The sequence below is a fragment of the Rutidosis leptorrhynchoides genome, chromosome 5 (assembly GCF_046630445.1).
Source record: "Rutidosis leptorrhynchoides isolate AG116_Rl617_1_P2 chromosome 5, CSIRO_AGI_Rlap_v1, whole genome shotgun sequence".
NCBI lineage: Eukaryota > Viridiplantae > Streptophyta > Magnoliopsida > Asterales > Asteraceae > Rutidosis > Rutidosis leptorrhynchoides.
The window spans coordinates 30,349,537-30,357,282 of record NC_092337.1 but is presented as its reverse complement, the minus strand read 5'-3'; the positions used below and the strand labels follow the sequence as shown (position 1 = coordinate 30,357,282).

The 7,746-nt window shown below is 32.9% G+C and overlaps 1 long non-coding RNA gene across 2 annotated transcripts; it reads left to right on the top strand.

Moving 5' to 3' along the window:
• The first annotated feature begins 1,834 nt into the window (after window positions 1-1,834).
• Window positions 1,835-7,126, top strand: LOC139848196 (uncharacterized). 2 transcript variants are annotated; one of them, XR_011759867.1, is made up of 3 exons: window positions 1,835-2,243; window positions 2,651-2,763; window positions 6,939-7,126. It is a non-coding gene; the product is annotated as an uncharacterized lncRNA (long non-coding RNA). The 2 variants fall into 2 exon arrangements; XR_011759866.1 differs by lacking the exon at window positions 6,939-7,126 and adding an exon at window positions 4,193-4,615.
• The last annotated feature ends 620 nt before the right edge of the window (window positions 7,127-7,746 follow it).

Genomic DNA, 7,746 nt, shown 5'->3' with positions numbered 1-7,746 from the left:
TTTGATTCACATGCTATTATGATCGAGTCTTAACGAGCCATAGGACTAATTGAACATCTTTGACCTATCGTGTTTACCGTTATTGATACAACCTATTGTTTAGGTCAAGACTAGCATTGTTCTTTGCACACGTTTACTTGTTGAAGTACTTTACTACTCGTGCACTCAAGGTGAGATCATAGTCCCACTTTTACTCTTTTTGAACTTACATTTGGGATGAGAAAACATAAACATTTCTTTTACTAAGTGAACACAAGTACAGGAAAACAAACATTCTACATACGAGTTTAGAACAAAATCCTCAATTCGATTATCATTAGTTACACTTGCCGGGTGTAAGCGAGAACTTATGTTGTATGGATCCATATGGGTTTGACAAACCCTCATTCAAACGGTTCGCTACCGTTTACGAATGAAATATATTTTCGAGAAACAGTGTATGTTCTAGCACTAAGTGATGGGGTTCAATGGAAGGAAATGTTAAGCATTGATAATTGGGTGCTCGTGAAACAAACTTTTGGAATGTATTACTATTATTTCATTGATGCAAATCTTGTGGTTCACTTGTACTTACTTACTTAAACCTATGATTTCACCAACGTTTTCGTTGACAGATTTCTATGTTTTTCTCAGGTCCTTGAACGATACATGATACATGTTTCCGCTCATTATTTGATACTTGCATTGGATGTCGAGTATATGTGCATTTCATGGAGCGTCTTTTGACTTTACTTTAAACCATGTCGCCTAGATTTCATTCGTATTATAACGTTGTAACTTAACTATTGGTTGAACAATTCTTGTAAACTTTGGGAACAATCTTTATTTTGAAATGAAGGCGACATATTTTGGTCAAACTTTGTCTTAAAGACTTATGACCACGTAACGGGACCTAAGTAGACGGCGTCGTCAAACATGATTTGGTCGGGTCGCTACATTACTTGTATTATTGAGTTTAAGCTTAGAATGTCTAATTTATCTTTATTAATGCAGGGTTCTTTTTCATGTAATTCATTTTTGGAGCTTATTAAACTTGGAATGGAGACGTGCATATTTTTGATCTTGCATAAAGTTGCTTTTGGTGCAGAATGTTTGATTGTTTTGTTCCGTGTATGGTTTATTTTGCATGTTTGTTATGATGTTGAGTTTTTATTTTTATACTATGCCATGAGAAGTGATGAATTGTTATAATCAACTTTTCCTTTATTATGAGTACTTAAATTGGAGGATGTTATTTACTTTTTTGTGAATGAAATTATGAGTAGTAACAAATTTATTAACGAGCTCCGGGTTTTTCTTAACGAGTCGAGCTCAATTCGAGCTTAAGCTCAATTAATCAAATAACGAGCCTATAACGAGCCGAGCTCGAGCTTTTTGAATTAATGACGAGCCGAGCTCGAGCTTAAAGCGTAAGGCTCGAATCGAGCCGAGCTCGAGCTTTTTGAAACCTAAACGAGCCGAGCTCAAACACTACCAAGCTCGAGCTCGGCTCGGCTCATTTACAGCCCTACGTCAGCGTCACATCAACACCAATATCCTATAACTAACTCATAACTAAACACTCTTTATCATGGCTAAAACAATACTCATTAATATAGAACTTACAAGCAATTAAATGTATATGGGGGTTAGGTACAATAGCTTTTTGCAGAAGGTGTACAATTTGGTAGATCTGAAGTCAACAATTTTCCATCCTACTTCAGTACTACTGTAATTTTTACTCCGTAGTGAACACACCTCTTTTCTAAAGCAACTTTAATCTTAACCCTCCATGAAAAAAATTGAGAATTTGATTTTGAATTTGAAATGGGCTTATTTATATTTAATTACCGTTTCCATGACCGTTGAGCTACATGCCTTACAATCCTCGATTAATCAGCCCTGCTTTTTCTCCCTTGTTCTTCCAGTAACCCTAATATTCCTTGCCGCCGTCAACTTCATTTCATCTTGATTTCTTTATTCATCAAATTACAAGGTAGCAACACATCTAAAAACGTGTTTCCAACACTAAATTCAATTTTTCTCCCTCCCTATTTTCTTCTCCGGTTGAAACAGTAAATCTTTCCGTCGCCACCTCCGGCATCTCGCCGGAGGTCCGGTTTGGCTTCCGTTTACTGTTTTCTTGCTTCATTTCATTTTAATTTTTCTCCTCCAATCTTCACATCTCGTTCTGACTTCTGGAAGTAGGTTTTTGACTTTTCCGGCGAGCATGCTCAGATCTAGGGATGATGTCTTCGATTAAGGTTTGTTTCGTGTTAAGCTTTTGTTTTTTCATGCTTGGTCTCCGTTTTACTTGCTGGATGTGTTGGTTGTTTGAGTTTATTTTCAGGTTACTGGACTTTTCTTATATTTTTCAAAAATATAGGCTGTGAATCGATTCTAGATGTTAAAATTAAAGATTTTTTCCAATTGAAATGTTTTTAATTAATGTGACTGTTGAATTGTTAGGGTCAAGGAAAAGTTTTACTAACGATCAAGAACATTAGGAATTTGTAAATTGGTGCTTTCTTACCTGCTACAAGTGTTTGAATTTACCAGTACAATGATGATCTTTTTTAGTTGATAATTATAATGATCTTTTATATACAGATGATATAGGCACACTCCAATTGATTTACTTAGTGAATTGTGTTGTGTATACACGATGCAGTCTTCTATGAAGGTTGGATAGATCGTTGCTCAAGCTATGACAAATCTGAGGCAACAACTCTTAGGTAGGAACCTGTTGCTAAGCAGCCAAGACAACTATTTCACACTCTTTAGGTTAGTAACTTCATTCACATGAAACGAACATAATACGACACTCGGAAAATGACAAATATTTTTATTTGTTATATTTAATTACCTTCGCTATTGCGAGAATAAATTACGTGATCGCGAGGCCCCTCACAACCGGTTTTAAAACTTAATCCGACTGGATTTGATACCTGATTCCAAACATGACAATCTCACGGCAACGAGAATAAATTATGCGATCACGAGATCCAACTTTCATGAAAAGGAATTTACCCATTTAGACACTTGACCCGTTTAAACCTTTTTTTCAAGTTTTACTTTTCCATTTGACTTGAAACTCTTCAGAACTACTTAAGGACACATTTAGGGTCTAATCAAACTCTTTAAAAACATGGATCAATTCATACCCAATTTCCAATTTCACCAATAACTAAGTTTTCTTATAAACTTGTTTACATCCAATGACAACCAACATATGGACTTTTACATACACACTATATAGTAAATTCAACTACCCACAATTCATCAAAAGTTTTGGACACAACATATCAAGAGCATATTTATCGGGATGTATCAATCTCGCCCAAAAGTCTCTAAGCAAGCAGCACATATTAAGCCATTCATGTCTAAATCAAAATGTGTGCATCTTCAAGAGCACACATTACTCATCTAGCTTACCCTTTCCCTTACGAATTCGAGTCTATAAAACATTTAACAAGAACCAGTAAGCGAATGCCTAGTTAATTCAACATATATATATATATATATATATATATATATATATATATATATATATATATATATATATATATATAGTGAGGATCCAATGAGAACTTTTTTGTAGAACTACTCTGTTTTTGTTAGAACTTTAACAAAAATTAAGGACGACACACATTTTGGGCTTTGAATTCTTCCAATTTTGTTAGAACTACTATGTTTTTGTTAGAATACTCGAAATAAGTTTTTTATTTCTAAATTTAAACCGTTCGTCTTAAATGCTAAATCTAAACCCTAAACCCCAAAATAAAAAGCCCTAAATCTAAACCCTAAACTCTAAATCATAAATCTAAACCTTAAAATGTAGAAATTGAATGTAGAACATTATGTAGAACATGTGAATGTAGAACAAACTGGTTTCCATAAACCGGTTTCCATGCAGCTAACAAAAATGTTTTAACGACTCTCTAATTTTGTGCGCCCTCCTTTTTATTTGTTAGAACAACCAGTTCTCAGGTTTCTCCGGCCTAAAAAGGTTCTCATTTGATCCTTGCACTCTCTCTCTTTCTCTTTATTATATATAAATTACATATAAATTACATCTATGCATTTTATCCAACAAATTACATATAAATGTTATTTATGAGACGAGTAAGATAATTCGTCGTATATACTAATGTATACTTTGAAATTATTGTCACGTTATTACTGCTCAACTACTTTATTTTGTTTCATCTAGATTTACTGGCGCAACGAGTTTAAAGTTGACGAGATATTGGTTTCTACTATAATATTATAGATTCATGTAAATAAATTATAAATTCGTTATAGACAATAATTAGAGAGTTTGAGAAAAACAAATTTGCGAGAGGAGTTATCTTATATATCATAGGGTAATATTTTCGTTGGATACTTGGACTTCTAACGGTTAGAGTTGACAAGCCTTGTATATCAATGAAAGTGGGTTATTAGGGAAATATAATTGCTATTATCTTGAGTGCTTCCTCTATAACTCCTTCTGTAAGGTATGCATGATTGAACATTCATGTTAAACAAGAGCACATGAAAGGTCTTGCAGGCTAAGTAAAATTAATTTAATTCAATTTATATAGAAAAGCTTATTATATACTCCGTAATTATTCTATATATACCCACCTCATCATTAAAGTCATACATTAGCATATGCAAAATTGAACTTTAATGTTAAATAAGATCAAATGCAAGGTCTTGTTAACGTTAGTAAAATAATAATTTAAATATGCGTATGAAAAACTTATTAAACACCCGCAGTTTATCCATCTACATCAAGGGGATTCCCGGGCACCTGCATGCATAATCGAACCTTCATGTTAAATATGAGCACATGCAATGTCTTGGTGGCCTTAGTAAAATAATAATTTAAATATACATATAAAGAACTTATTAAATACCTCATGATTATTTCATACACGTACGTCCGCACTAAAGCAACCACCCGGGCTACAATTACATTGACCACCGACAAACCTGGGCAATTCACTAAAACGAGTACGAAGAATTAGATTATCTTTTAATATATTTTAACATATTACAAAATCATGTCATCATAAAAGCATTGACCCAATGCGGTTGTGAAGTTATCTCAGTTCTTTTCGTTCAAGCAACACAACTTTTGCAACAATCTTTGCATTCATTAATCTTCTGACAACATGCCATACAGGTCGTTTGAATGTGCGGTTGACATTCACCACAAAAAAGAGGTGTATTGTCCGTTAATAAATTATAAGTTCGTTATAGGCAATAATTAAAGAATTCAGGGAAACAAGTTTACCGGGGGAGTTATGTTATATACCCTGGCGTAGTATTTTCGTTGGATACTTGACATCTAGTGATAAAGACTTCCAACAGTTACATAAAGAGAAAGTCGACAAAAAAAAAAATAATTATCTTGAGTGAATTTCCCTACCACTCCTATGGTATCCAGAATTACAGTCGCCGAGAATATGTATGTCTTTGCACCAATTGAACTAGCGGGGAACTTAAATCGAATAAGTTTCTCGAGCTTCTTAACGTGGTGTTTCAATAAACAATATTTCAACGTAGTGCGCATGAGGCTAATGGGTGTATTTTTCCAAGCCTTACAATATGTAAAGGCCGACCAGCTTTGTCAACCCCGTGAGATCCGTGTATATAGTGTTTTGACTTCTTTCATCTCCTCGAATGGAAAATCTTGATTCCAAGTAATAAAAACTATTATATATTGATGAGACTTTTAGCCAAATATTAATGTTCATATTTCTTGGAATTAGGATTTCCCATTTAAGGAGATCAAAGAAGTCTTAAAACATTATTCACTTGAATTCCACGGAGTTGACAAATTTGGTCCACCAAAAGGCTTGGGAAAATACACCATGTTAGAGTCTCATTCGCATCATGTTGAAACATTGTTTTTTGAAACACGACGTTAAGGAGTTCGAGAAACTTGTTTGGTTTAGGTGTCCCGCATGTTCAGTTAGTTGCTGCATAAACATACACATATTCCCGACTACTGTAATTCTGAATACAGAAGGAGTGGTAAGGGAATCACTCAAGATAATAACAATTTTTTTTCTATGTCGATAACAATAACCCACTTTCAATGATATACAGGGTTTTTGACTTTCTCTCTAACTGCTTGAAGTTTCATCACGAGATGTCACGTATCCAACGAAAATACTACCTCGAGATATATACGATCCCCCCGCTAACTTTTTTCCCCAAACTCTTTAATTTGTCTATAACGGACTTATACTTTTATTAACAGATAATACACCTCATCTTTGTGGTGAATGTTAGACGCGCATTCAAACGACATGTATGGCATGTTGCAAAAAGATTAATGAATGCAAAGATGGCTGCAAAAGTTGTGTTACTTGAACGAAAAGAACTGGAAGAACATCACAACCGCATTGACCCAATGTTTGTAAGATGACCCGATTTTGTAATCTATTAAAATATATTACATGATAATCTAATTTTTTGTACTCGTTTTAGTGAATTATCCAAGTTCCTCGGTGGTCAATGTGGTTATAGCCCGGGTGATTGTTTTATTCCGGATGCGATTGTATAAAATAATCATGAAGTATTTAATAATTTCTTCATATGTAATTTATATTATTATTTTACTAAGGCCAACAAGTCTTTGCATGTGCTTTTTATTTTACATGAAGGTTCGATTATGCATGCAGGTGCCAGCGAATCCCTTTGGTGCAGATGGATAGACATCGGGTATTTAACAAGTTCTTCATATGTATATTTAAGTCATTATTTTACAAAGACCAACAAGATCTTGCACGTGGTCTTATTTAAGATTCAATTATGCATGTGCTAGTGTATGACATAAGTGAGGGTGCGTCTGTAGAATAATTATATAATTAGTTCTTCATATGTATATATTAAATTAAATTAGTTTTACTAATGCTTTCATTTAATGTGCTCTTATTTAACAAGAAGGTTCAATTATGCAGCTTGGTTCGACACCTTGTCAAGAGACCGGCAATGATCGTTATAGTCTCCTCTTCTAGATTCACAAGGTATGCTTGTAAGGACATTTATTTGTACCATTTGTTACATTAAACACCTTGATGAGGGTGAAACGTAACCTTTATTTTGAACGGATTTGAGTTGTTTTGTTACACGAATTGATTTATTGTATATGTGGTATTTTATTGAATTCAGGTTGATTTCACACATATATAGGCAACTAGTCCTATCCGTGTAGTTTAGTTTGTCGGTAAATCCGATTCGTTCCACAGGGAGATGGAGTGTTTAATGGTTTTTTTCAATAGTCTTTGATGTCAAACTTAATTAAAGGGGATTTTGGATTAGGAATTTATAATATAACAGTAATAGAAAATAACCTAACTAATTTCATAAATAAAATTACAAGATTACAATAATTAACTTAAAAAGGAACTACATGAGAATATACTAATTAGGATGCGAATATTTTATTACTAAAGGGTAATTAGTAAAATAGTAACTTTTAATAAAACTATATGTTTAGAATTTTGTTTTGAGCAATTATAATATAAACTTATTTAAATTAACTAAATGACATTTTTAATAAAACTAATACAAATTAAAATGAATTAAAATGATTAACTAATTGTAAACTAATTTCTAATGATAAAGTATTATAATTAACACTAATTATTAGGATTTAACATGTATTAAAGTATTTTATAATAACTAATACAAATTAAATAATAATAACCTAAATATAATAGTAAAAAGGCTAAAACCCTAATTTTAAACTAATTAAATAATTAAAAC